Raw genomic sequence first — 14,019 nt, 5'->3', positions numbered from 1 at the left:
CTGATGTCATTCTAACTGTCAACGTGTCTGCCTGATGTCATTCTAACTGTCAACGTGTCTGCCTGATGTCATTCTAACTGTCAACGTGTCTGCCTGATGTCATTCTAACTGTCAACCTGATGTCATTCTAACTGTCAACGTGTCTGCCTGATGTCATTCTAACTGTCAACGTGTCTGCCTGATGTCATTCTAACTGTCAACTTGTCTGCCTGATGTCATTCTAACTGTCAACGTGTCTGCCTGATGTCATTCTAACTGTCAACTTGTCTGCCTGATGTCATTCTAACTGTCAACGTGTCTGGCTGATGGCAGTTTTGAGCAAAGGACACAGACACCTCAGCCTCCAGTATTTATGCTGCAGTAGTTTATGTGTCGGGGGGCTAGGGTCAGTTTGTTATATCTGGAGTACTTCTCCTGTCCTATTCGGTGTCCTGTGTGAATCTAAGTGTGCGTTCTCTAATTCTCTCCTTATCTCTTTCTTTCTCTCTCTCGGAGGACCTGAGCCCTAGGACCATGCCCCAGGACTACCTGACATGATGACTCCTTGCTGTCCCCAGTCCACCTGGCCATGCTGCTGCTCCAGTTTCAACTGACCTGAGCCCTAGGACCATGTCCCAGGACTACCTGACATGATGACTCCTTGCTGTCCCCAGTCCACCTGGCCATGCTGCTGCTCCAGTTTCAACTGACCTGAGCCCTAGGACCATGTCCCAGGACTACCTGACATGATGACTCCTTGCTGTCCCCAGTCCACCTGGCCATGCTGCTGCTCCAGTTTCAACTGTTCTGCCTTACTATTATTCGACCATGCTGGTCATTTATGAACATTTGAACATCTTGGCCATGTTCTGTTATAATCTCCACCCGGCACAGCCAGAAGAGGACTGGCCACCCCACATAGCCTGGTTCCTCTCTAGGTTTCTTCCTAGGTTTTGGCCTTTCTAGGGAGTTTTTCCTAGCCACCGTGCTTCTACACCTGCATTGCTTGCTGTTTGGGGTTTTAGGCTGGGTTTCTGTACAGCACTGTGAGATATCAGCTGATGTATGAAGGGCTATATAAATACATTTGATTTGATTTGATTTGAGACACCGTCTGCTCCCAATCTGCAGCTTGGTTGGTCTATAAACCTGCAGGTTTACGAGTATGGCCAGGATGACACACGGTCACGCCCCATAATAACACAGTGAATCTGATAGGCTAAAAAGGGTGCCTTGACAGTGCGTTCCGTAGCGTGTAATTGGAGGCTGAGACGCCAAGCGTTAACACATTGACACAAACATTGAGACTGAAGAAAGGATTTTTCCAACTGTGACTGGAAGTTGGTTAGCCTGCTAGGTCTGTTGTGGAACTAGGAGACAGTAGCAGCTCTGTTGAATCCCAGGTTTTCTTTCCTCCCAGTGGTAAGGATTGTTATTGATTACAAAATGCACCACCATTTTGTAGGAAAACAGGTGAAGGTGCATTCTCAGTCACACCTGCTGAACCGAATGAGAGCCGCACGAAACGTTTATTGTAAACAGACCAATGGGAAAGCAGACACAGGTCACGTGGTTACCGTAGTTACTCTATTATGAGCACACCCAGCCTGTTTCATCACAGAGATCACGTGGTTACCATAGTTACTCTATTATGAGCTCACCCAGCCTGTTACATTACAGAGCAACTGATTCTCTCTGAACTTCCGGTAGTGACATTTAACATTACAAATAGCATTGACAGGTTCAGATCACGTTTTGTAGATTCAGAATGAAAGGGCTGTGATGGATTCGTTCGTCTCGCTCGCCAGAATCTGTGTGCCGTGTTCCATACATTTTGAAGGAAACAAATTCAAATGTGAAACAAAAAAAACATGTTTTATTAAAAAAAAAAACATCACACACATACAGATGAACACAAAACAATAGCAAACAAAGTGTATTTTTTTATTTTTACTTTTCATCTGAATTATATCAACAAGTAATCTGCAACCTCAGGTAGTACTGCAATATTTCCTCTAGATGGCGGTAGATACAAAGTAATGCGACTGAATCTGATGCTGCATTTGTCAGCGATTGTTCTGTTGTCTACTGTTCATAATTAGAACATCCACACCGTGTTGTGCATCACGACAACTTTTTTAGTGAAAGACTTAAATTGACCTGTTATACAATTCAGAATGTGAAACATAGAGAATTAACAAATAAAGAAGGAATCACTAAAAAGCAAAACGTTTATATCACATGCATTAAATCACTTTTTTTCCCCCAGAAGGACCCCCTCATAAATGGATTGCTTGTCCATGATTTCCATAGAAATGCATTATATTCCCATTGTGTTCCACCTCCCATAGGCCTCGTCTACTCCACCACGTTAAAGCCTGGGCACATTGCCTGTCATGAGATAATGGTATGGGGCATAATGTGTGGAACATTTAAAAGATCCAGCCATCCACATTTCCAGAAGTTCAGCTGGCCTGGGTACAAAATATCCAATCCAATCACCATTTAACCACAATTAAAGACAGGAGATTAGAAAAGACAGACACCAAAACCACAAAAACAAACAAACAAACAAAATGTTATTTGGCCATAATATGTACTAGCCTCTATAGCGTAGGGTAGTATAATATGTACTAGCCTCTATAGCGTAGCGTAGTATAATATGTACTAGCCTCTATAGTGTAACGTAGCATAATATGTACTAGCCTCATAGCGTAGCGTAGCATAATATGTACTAGCCTCTATAGCGTAGCGTAGTATAATATGTACTAGCCTCTATAGCGTAGCGTAGTATAATATGTACTAGCCTCTATAGCGTAGCGTAGTATAATATGTACTAGCCTCTATAGCGTAGCGTAGCATAATATGTACTAGCCTCTATAGCGTAGCGTAGTATAATATGTACTAGCCTCTATAGCGTAGCGTAGTATAATATGTACTAGCCTCTATAGCGTAGCGTAGTATAATATGTACTAGCCTCTATAGCGTAGCGTAGCATAATATGTACTAGCCTCTATAGCGTAGCGTAGTATAATATGTACTAGCCTCTATAGCGTAGCGTAGCATAATATGTACTAGCCTCTATAGCGTAGCGTAGTATAATATGTACTAGCCTCTATAGCATAGCGTCCTATTACCCTGGTTCTCTCTACATCCCCTGGTTCTCTCTACATTCTCCTGGTTCTCTCTACATTTCCCTTGTTCTCTCTAAATTCTCCTGGTTCTCTCTACATTCCCCTGGTTCTCTCTACATTCTCCTGGTTCTCTCTACATTCTCCTGGTTCTCTCTACATTCCCCTGGTTCTCTCTACATTCTCCTGGTTCTCTCTACATTCCCCTGGTTCTCTCTACATTCTCCTGGTTCTCTCTACATTTCCCTGGTTCTCTCTACATTCTCCTGGTTCTCTCTACATTCCCCTGGTTCTCTCTACATTCCCCTGGTTCTCTCTACATTCTCCTGGTTCTCTCTACATTCCCCTGGTTCTCTCTACATTCCCCTGGATCTCTCTATATTACCCTGGTTCCCTCCTCAGACATTACTATTTCTGCAGGATGTCCCTCCTTCATCAATTGGAATGCTTTCCATCTCTGCCTGTGCCATTCCTGATTCAGACACAGTTTCCTGCATCATCGGGCAGCCACGTGCCTCCACAGCCCTCACACTGTCAAGGAATACAGTACATGACTCCAACATTGCCCCATGCAGCTCAACTTCATGTATCAGTCAGTCACATCATGTATTAAAGCTGTATCTGAGGTAGGAACATAAAAGCATTGCAACACTTTATTACAAACGTAAAGATAATTAAAGGAAGACATCATGTTTTAAGATTGAATATATATACCCACATATATACATATGCATATTACATATATATATATATATACAGTTGAAGTCGAAGGTTTTGACTCACCTACTCATTCAAGGGTTTTTATTTATTTGTACTATTTTCTACATTGTTGAATAATAGCGAAGACATCAAAACTATGGAATCAAACATTTGGAATCATGTAGTAACCAAAACAGTGTTAAAACAAATCAAAATATATTTTTTTATTTGAGATTCTTCAAAGTAGCCACCCTTTCCTTGATGACAGCTTTGCACACTCTTGGCATTCTCTCAACCAGTCTAATGAGGAATGCTTTTTCAACAGTCTTGAATGAGTTCACACATACGCTGAGCACTTGTTGGCTGCTTTTCCTTCACTCTGCAGTTCAACTCATCCCAAACCATCTCAATTGAGATGACGTTGGTTGATTGTGGAGGCCAGATCATCTGATGCAGCACTCCATCACTCTCCATCTTGGCCAAATAGCCCTTACACACCCTGGAGGTGTGCTGTGTCATTGTCCTGTTGAAAAACAAATTATTGTCCCACTAAGCCCAAACCAGAAAAGATGGCGTATCACTGCAGAATGCTGTGGTAGCCATGCCGGTTAAGTGTGCCTTGAATTATTAATAAATCACTGACAGTGTTACCAGCATAGCACACCCACAACATCACACCTCCTCCTCCATGCTTCACAGTGGGAACCACACAAACAGAGACAATCCGTTCACCTACTCTGCGTCTCACAAAGACATGGCGGTTGGAACAAACAATCTCATCAGACCAAAGGACAGATTTCCAACAGTCTAATGTCCATTGCTTGTGTTTCTTGACCCAAGCAAGTCTCTTCTTCTATTTGGTGTCCTTTAGTAGTGGTTTCTTTGCAGCAATTCGACAATGATGACCTGATTCACACAGTCTCCTCTGAACAGTTGATGTGATACAGCCTGGAATGGAACCAGGGTCTGTAGGGACGCCTCTTAACACTGAGATGCAGTGTCTTAGACCGCTGTGATACAGCCTGGAATCACACCAGGCTCTGTAGTGATGCCTCTAGCACTGAGATGCAGTGTCTTAGATCACTGAACCAGGGTCTGTAGCGATGCCTCTAGCACTGAGATGTAGTGCCTTAGACCGCTGCGCCACTCGGGAGCCCAAGGGTAAAGGGTGGCTACTTTGAAGAATGTCAAATATAAAACATATTTAGATTTGTTTAACAGTTTTTTGGTTACTACATGATTCCATATGTGTTATTTCATAGTTTTGATGTCTTCACAGTTATTCTACAACTTAGAAAATAGTGAATATAAATAAAGAAAAAACCTTGATTTAGTCCAAACTTTTGACTGGTACTGTATATATATATATATACATATACACACATCTTTATTAGACTAACAAAACTGCCTCTTCAGAAGACAAGAGAAGAAGACACCTAACAGGCTGACCACACCGCTAGCGTAGTGTGCGAGAGCGTGGCAAAATAAATTTTGAAATCTATATTATTAAATTATTGCACCCACACTGTGCGGGTGCCAACGAGCGTGGGGCTAAAATACATTTTAAAATCTATCTCCTCATTATTAAATCTCCTCATTGGTTTATAGAGGCAGGTACCCACCATCTCCTCATTGCAAATTAGCTAGCATCTCCTCACACTGAAAGACAAAAATAGGTCTGCTAAATTTATGAATGTTGCCAATAGCAAAATGGAAGCTAGAAATGATTCGGTTGACAAGCTAATGCTAAAAATTGCTAGCAAAGCAAGATGTTTAATGTTTTTAATGCTGTTAATGCAACCCCAAAATAATATAATTCAGAGTTTGTTTTGATATTTTAACCTGCATGTCATGATCATGTTTGGTGTGGGGGGACAAAATACATGTATGCATGATGGAGCACGATGGTGTACGATGGTGCACGTGGTTTGAGTTCTGTGTAAACCCTTGACAGAGCTGCGGAGAGTTGACTCTTATCCACAAATATAAAATCCTGAAGTGAGACATTTTTGTTTGGAGGTCAATGAGAGTGTCAAATTTGGTCAACAAAAACAAGTAATTGCTAATTTTCTACAGTACGCGGGGCTTATTTGATTAAAAAAAAATCGCTGAAATAAATCTGAATGTTTAAAAGAAAACGTGTGAATTGAGCTCCATCCTATCTATATTCAGAATAAATTATTTTAAAAGTCATGGCACACTTTTTTTAAGCACTATTGAAGATTGAAATCCGGAACAAAAATACAAAATAACATCAAACATCAAATAACAACAAATAACATCTACGAAAAAAAAGTGTTGATTGTTCTCCATCTTCCGTGATTCAGAATATCTAATTGTCAAAGTCATAGCAGGCTTTGTTTAAGAGCTATTGAAGATTGAAATCCTAAATGTTAATTTAAAACAAAAAACAAAAAAAAAAAAAAAAAAAAAAATGTTTGGATGGTTCTCCGCCTGATTCAGAACACGTTTCATAGTCATGACATGCATGATTCAATAGCTATTGACAAAATAACCGAATATTCACCGAATATCATAATACTAATTTGACCTCGCTGATAAAAAACGTATTCATATCGGATTTGTTTCTGTTGTTCACAGGCGTATCTGCTCTCTCTCTCTCTCTCTCTCTCTCTCTCTCTCTCTCTCTCTCTCTCTCTCTCTCTCTCTCTCTCTCTCTCTCTTTGACTAGAATGATCCCAGCTGATCTCGCCTCCTCATGCCTGCCTTCCATCTTCGAGGACCGTGTATTCCCATTCAGTAGAAGTGGTCACTCGACTATCTTGTCAATTTAATAGATACTCTTTGGCATCATAGCAACCGTGTCGCAAAGTGACAACCACTGTCGGAAATACTAAACGTTTTGGTGTTGAAAAAAAAAGTCGGACCAGAATCTATTGTGGTGATGTTGGAGAGGAGTGAACGAGCTGGCTACGGAGACGGGAGATATACTATGAGTACGCGGACCAACACGCGGAAACCGGATGAATATGGATACTAATGCACATCGCAGATATTAGTACAGTTTAATGAAAAGGGACTCGCTGCGGACAATCTGAATTATCCGGTCGTCGGAAGAGTTAAGAACCAAAATCACAACTGTTTATTTCATTAGCTAGCAGGCTAGCTGGCTAGTTTCAATGCGGGTCTGGAATGGGGGAAGCTCGTCCGAAATTGACTCAATAAGGATTTATATCGTGCACGGAATAAACATCTTGTACTCGTTGTTGTTTTGACAAAAAGTACGTGATTTTCCCGTGGAGGTCGTATCGGCAACTTTAAAGAAGAATGATGCACCTAAACTGAACATTAAAAGTGATCCACCAAAAAAAAAACCAAGAAAGTCGAACAGGTTTGTTAAAGCTGATTTTCTTTTTTTTTTTAATACAATCGTCTTTCCAAATCAACAGTAGACTTTTATAACGCTGTTTTTCACTGACATTTGACAGTAGCCTCTTGTGCAAATAATAACTTCCATAGTAAATAATGATTGTGTCCATATCCTGAAATTGACTAACTAAATCATCCAAAGCTCTTCATTTTGGATGATAAAAAAAAAGAAAGTTAATTTACTAAATTATCCTGTAGCCTAATGTCATATTTTAATCAATGATGTATACTGTTGATACCGTTGCAACTTCTTCAACGTTAACGTGGTCTACTGGTGTCCGCATACACCGGTTTGCTCCGAGCAGAACTCAGCGAAGTGAATATCTGTGCTTGCGTTACTCCCTTAATAAAATACATTTTGCTTGAAAGAAAAGTGACAATATTACTGTTAGTGCCTCGTGAGACACCGTAGCAATAATATAGCAGTGTACACGTAATTAAAATAGTCTAAATTAATCTAAGATAAATCAAGAAATGGACAATTCGTTTTTATCTGTAAGGTCTTGGTTGCACAATTTATCCATGTAAGATGTTTGGTGCAGTATTTCTCCAGGTGAAACATGTACAGGGAAACTAGTCACCCCTCCTCCATAACTAGTACTAACCGAGCACATTACACGGTTTCTCCAGAGATACATCTGATCAAGCCTGAACTGTGCAATGTAGTAGAGAGTTGTAGCTAGTTTCCAACAGGCCAACATTCTACATAGTTTAGCGCAGAAAAGTGCGCAATTAACTAGACGGACCACAATTCATTGCGCTCCTACTTGTCTGCTTCTTTTACCCCTGCTTGGTCGAGAGGGATGGAGAGTTGTTGTTTTGTTGAGTTGTCTCTACCTGAAAATACATGATTTGGGTGATTTGATAGTTGGTATTCAGCAGTCATAAAAGTATGTCTTATTTACTTTGAAGAACTACTAAAATAGTTTTTTTTTTGTTGTGGTCAGACAGCGTAGACAGCAGCTCTATTAGACATGAGATGATGACTTGGAATGAAATGTATTAACTCCTCAAATAAAGACCTCTAATACACACAACTGAAATAATTTATTAAAGTCACGTGAATAAACAATGGTTAGTAAGTGATAAGCCGTAATGGGCAGTTATACAACCTTCACGGGGCTTTCATATGCATTGTTTTTATTCTGTGTTACAACATTCAACCCACAATGCAAAGTACGTGTTTAATGTCAACCCGAAACCAAACTCAAAAAAAGCGATAATCGCACATCGCCGCAACAAACAGTCTTAACTATTAGATTGTTTTTGCTGTTCCAGTACTCGCATGATTTTTGAGTACTCGGAACTCTGAATGGAAAGCAAATCTATGCTTTGAACACAGGCGCTAGACCCCCCCCCCCTCCCTAGAAAATAAATATGTGCTCAATTATCTAAATGCCAACAGCTATACCTCATTTATCAGAATCATTACAGAATAAAAACAAATCCCAATTGCTAAATTGCCATAAAAAAAAAATATATATATTTTAGATATAAATATATATATATATATATATTCAGTCAATAAAATACAATTGCTATTTAAGATTAATTTATTGAAACCGTAATCTCAACTGGTTGTATTAGATCATGGAACACAATTACAAATCCAATTGTATTTGTCACATGCACCGAATACAACAGGTGTAGTAGACCTCACAGTGAAATGCTGAATACAACAGGTGTAGTAGACCTCACATTGAAATGCTGAATACAACAGGTGTAGTAGACCTTACAGTGAAATGCTGAATACAACAGGTGTAGTAGACCTTACAGTGAAATGCTGAATACAACAGGTGTAGTAGACCTTACAGTGAAATGCTGAATACAACAGGTGTAGTAGGCCTTACAGTGAAATGCTGAATACAACAGGTGTAGTAGTAGACCTCACAGTGAAATGCTAAATACAACAGGTGTAGTAGACCTTACAGTGAAATGCTGAATACAACAGGTGTAGTAGTAGACCTCACAGTGAAATGCTGAATACAACAGGTGTAGTAGTAGACCTCACAGTGAAATGCTGAATACAACAGGTGTAGTAGACCTCACAGTGAAATGCTGAATACAACAGGTGTAGTAGACCTCACAGTGAAATGCTGAATACAACAGGTGTAGTAGACCTCACAGTGAAATGCTGAATACAACAGGTGTTGTAGACCTCACAGTGAAATGCTGAATACAACAGGTGTAGTAGACCTCACAGTGAAATGCTGAATACAACAGATGTAGTAGACCTTACAGTGAAATGCTGAATACAACAGGTGTAGTAGACCTTACAGTGAAATGCTGAATACAACAGGTGTAGTAGTAGACCTCACAGTGAAATGCTGAATACAACAGGTGTAGTAGACCTCACAGTGAAATGCTGAATACAACAGGTGTAGTAGACCTCACAGTGAAATGCTGAATACAACAGGTGTAGTAGACCTCACGGTGAAATGCTGAATACAACAGGTGTAGTAGACCTTACAGTGAAATGCTGAATACAACAGGTGTAGTAGTAGACCTCACAGTGAAATGCTGAATACAACAGGTGTAGTAGACCTTACAGTGAAATGCTGAATACAACAGGTGTAGTAGACCTCACAGTGAAATGCTGAATACAACAGGTGTAGTAGACCTCACGGTGAAATGCTGAATACAACAGGTGTAGTAGACCTCACAGTGAAATGCTTAGTTACAAGACCTCAACCAACAATTCAGTTTTAAGAAAATATCCCCCAAAAAGTAAGAGACTAGCTTTAAATAACAGTAGCGGGGTAATGGGCCGCGGGGTAATGGGCCGTACGGTAATGGGCTGTACTGTAATGGGCCGTACTGTAATGGGCTGTACTGTAATGGGCCGTACTGTAATGGGCTGTACTGTAATGGGCCTTACTGTAATGGGCCGTACTGTAATGGGCCGTACTGTAATGGGCCGTACTGTAATGGGCCGTACTGTAATGGGCCTTACTGTAATGGGCCTTACTGTAATGGGCAGTACGGTAATGGGCCTTACGATAATGGGCCTTACGGTAATGGGCCGTACGGTAATGGGCCGTACTGTAATGGGCCGTACTGTAATGGGCCGTACTGTAATGGGCCTTACTGTAATGGGCCGTACGGTAATGGGCCGTACTGTAATGGGCCGTACTGTAATGGGCCGTACTGTAATGGGCCTTACTGTAATGGGCCGTACTGTAATGGGCCTTGCGGTAATGGGCCGTACTGTAATGGGCCTTGCGGTAATGGGCCTTGCGGTAATGGGCCTTGCGGTAATGGGCCGTACTGTAATGGGCCTTACGATAATGGGCCTTACGATAATGATCCAGTCAGCATGCTCTCGATGGTGCAGCTGTATAATATTTTGAGGTTCTGAGGACCCATGCCAAATCTTTTCAGTCCCCTGAGGGGGACTAGGTTTTGTCGTGCCCTCTTCACTACTGTCTTGGTGTGTTTGGACCATGTTAGTTTGTTGGTGATGTGGACACCAAGGAACTTGAAGCTCTCAACCTGCTCCACTACAGCCCTGTCAATGAGAATGGGGACGTGCTCGGTGCTCCTTTTCCTGTAGTCCACAATCAACCTCCTTTGTCTTGATCACGTTGAGGGTGAGGTTGTTGTCCTGGCACCACACGGCCAGGTTTCTGACCTCCCCATAGGCTGAGCACATACCCCGGAGGGGCCCTTGTGTTGAGGATCAGCGTGGCGGATGTGTTGTTACCTACCCTAACCACTAACCACCTGGGGGCGGCCCATCAGGAAGTCCAGGTTCCAGTTGCAGAGTGAGCTGTTTAGTCCCAGGGTCCTTAGCTTAGTGATGAGCTTTGAGGGCACTATGGTGTTGAACGCTGAGCTGTAGTCAATGAACAGCATTCTCACATAGGTGTTCCTTTTGTCCAGGTGTGAAAGGGCAGTGTGGAGTGCAATAGAGATTGTATCATCTGTGGATCTGTTGGTGCAGTATTATCAACTTCAGGCATGCACGATATATCGGATCGGCCGATATCGGTTTTGGCATTTTTAGCTAATATCGGCTGATCCGATATTTCGTGCATGCCTGAAGTTGATAATACTGCACCAACAGATCCACAGACGATGTTTAGATAAAACTACTCAACAAATTGAATGCAGTCTATCACAGTGCAATTCGTTTTGTCATCAAAGCCCCATATACTAGCCACCATTGCGATCTGTACGCTCTCGTTGGCTGGCCCTCGCTTCATACTCGTCGCCAAACCCACTGGCGCCATGTCATCTACAAGACCCTGCTAGGTAAAGTCCCCCCTTATCTCAGCTCGCTGGTCACCATAGCATCTCCCACCTGTAGCACACGCTCCAGCAGGTATATCTCTCTAGTCACTCCCAAAAACAATTCTTTCTTTGGCCGCCTCTCCTTCCAGTTCTCTGCTGCCAATGACTGGAACGAACAACAAAAATCTCTGAAACTGGAAACACTTATCTCCCTCACTAGCTTTAAGCACCAGCTGTCAGAGCAGCTTACAGATTACTGCACCTGTACATAGCCCACCTATAATTTAGCCCAAGCAACTACCTCTTTCCCAACTGTATTTTATTTATTTATTTTGCTCCTTTGCACCCCATTATTTTTATTTCTAATTTGCACATTCTTCCATTGCAAATCTACCATTCCAGTGTTTTAATTGCTATATTGTATTTACTTGTATTGTATTTACTGCCACCATGACCTTTTTTGCCTTTACCTCCCTTCTCACCTCATTTGCTCACATTGTATATAGACTTGTTTATACTGTATTATTGACTGTATGTTTGTTTTATTCCATGTGTAACTCTGTGTCGTTGTATGTGTCTCACTGCTTTGCTTTATCTTGACCAGGTCGCAATTGTAAATGAGAACTTGTTCTCAACTAGCCTACCTGGTTAAATAAAGGTGTTCTCAACTAGCCTACCTGGTTAAATAAAGGTGTTCTCAACTAGCCTACCTGGTTAAATAAAGGTGTTCTCAACTAGCCTACCTGGTTAAATAAAGGTGTTCTCAACTAGCCTACCTGGTTAAATAAAGCTGTTCTCAACCAGCCTACCTGGTTAAATAAAGGTGTTCTCAACCAGCCTACCTGGTTAAATAAAGGTGTTCTCAACCAGCCTACCTGGTTAAATAAAGGTGTTCTCAACCAGCCTACCTGGTTAAATAAAGGTGTTCTCAACCAGCCTACCTGGATAAATAAAGGTGAAATAACGTAGGTACATGATGTAATGACGCTGCACGTGCAACACAGCATTTCTAACCTGGTCCACAATGTCTGCTGTGTGGATCGAGCAGTCAACACGTGCAACACAGCATTTCTAACCTGGTCCACAATGTCTGCTGTGTGGATCGAGCAGTCAACACGTGCAACACAGCATTCCTAACCTAGCCCACAATGTCTGCTGTGTGGATCGAGCAGTCAACACGTGCAACACAGCATTCCTAACCTGGCCCACAATGTCTGCTGTGTGGATCGAGCAGTCAACACGTGCAACACAGCATTCCTAACCTGGTCCACAATGTCTGCTGTGTGGATCGAGCAGTCAACACGTGCAACACAGCATTCCTAACCTGGTCCACAATGTCTGCTGTGTGGATCGAGCAGTCAACACGTGCAACACAGCATTCCTAACCCGGCCCACAATGTCTGCTGTGTGGATCGAGCAGTCAACACGTGCAACACAGCATTCCTAACCCGGCCCACAATGTCTGCTGTGTGGATCGAGCAGTCAACACGTGCAACACAGAATTCCTAACCTGGCCCACAATGTCTGCTGTGTGGATCGAGCAGTCAACACGTGCAACACAGCATTCCTAACCCGGCCCACAATGTCTGCTGTGTGGATCGAGCAGTCAACAAGTCAAGCAGTCATTTGAAAGAGTGACTAATAATTTCAGCGCTACAACTCAAAGGCAAAATCCATTAATGGCAAGATAATGGAATTCATTGCTCTGGATAATCAACCGTTCTCTGTCGTGCGTGATGTTGGCTTTTCGCCGACTGGTCGAGCACCGGTACACACTACCAAGTGAGCTAATTTTCCGATGTTGCCCTACCGGAGTTACACAGTAACAGCGTCACTGCTATTAGCTTCACGACATACATGCCATAGAACGCCGTTTGGGTCTTTGCGTGTCAAAAAAGACACAGTAGCTCTGTCAAAGCGGTACAATACTACTAATAGCGGACTTTGCAGTGAGCCTTCAAAATAAAAGACTTGTTGTACCGCTTTGACAAGTCTGAAAACATGCAAACACCGGCCACGAACAATATGTTTACAGGACCGCGTTGCTAGTAAAGCATCACTTGTATAAGCATCCAGCTAGCTTCATCTGGCGTGTGATGCTCGACCACATTAGGCTGTGTGTTGTGAAGCTAGCCACAATAAGGATTAGCCACAATAGTGGAATTTGCAGATTGCCTTCAAAATAAAATTATGCCATTGGTAGTGTTGCAAATGAATACAAATAGTAGAATTATGCCAAACTTTTATTTTGAAGGCTCACTGCAAAGTCCGCTATTGTGGCTAATCCTTATTGTGGCTAGCTTCACATAGATGGGTCCGACCACCATTAATCAAATTATAATCTTTATTAGGGTTATTTTAGATGACACCTAGGTATATAGTTACCTAGCTAACTGCAGCTACTGAAACAGATGTTAGCTAGCTAACTACAGTTACTGAAACAGATGTTAACTGGCTAACTATAGCTACTTAAACAGATGTTAGCTAGCAAACTATAGCTACTGAAACAGATGTTAACATCTGTTTCAGTAGCTGTAGTTAGCCAGTTAACATCTGTTTCAGTAGCTGTAGTTAGCCAGTTAACTGG

At 41.8% G+C, this 14,019-nt stretch overlaps 1 protein-coding gene across 1 annotated transcript in view; it reads left to right on the top strand.

Moving 5' to 3' along the window:
* The first annotated feature begins 6,599 nt into the window (after positions 1-6,599).
* Positions 6,600-14,019, top strand: part of LOC127916524 (divergent protein kinase domain 2A) — a 160,600-nt gene continuing 153,180 nt past the window's right edge. Inside the window, exon 1 of the mRNA XM_052498671.1 lies at positions 6,600-7,161. The gene's annotated coding sequence lies outside the window, so the exon portion shown is untranslated. The remainder of the gene's footprint in view (positions 7,162-14,019) is intronic.

Source organism: Oncorhynchus keta, chromosome 4, assembly GCF_023373465.1.
Source record: "Oncorhynchus keta strain PuntledgeMale-10-30-2019 chromosome 4, Oket_V2, whole genome shotgun sequence".
Taxonomy (NCBI): Eukaryota; Metazoa; Chordata; class Actinopteri; order Salmoniformes; family Salmonidae; genus Oncorhynchus; species Oncorhynchus keta.
The sequence above is the reverse complement of the archived record's forward strand: the minus strand, read 5'-3'. Positions and strand labels throughout refer to the sequence as shown.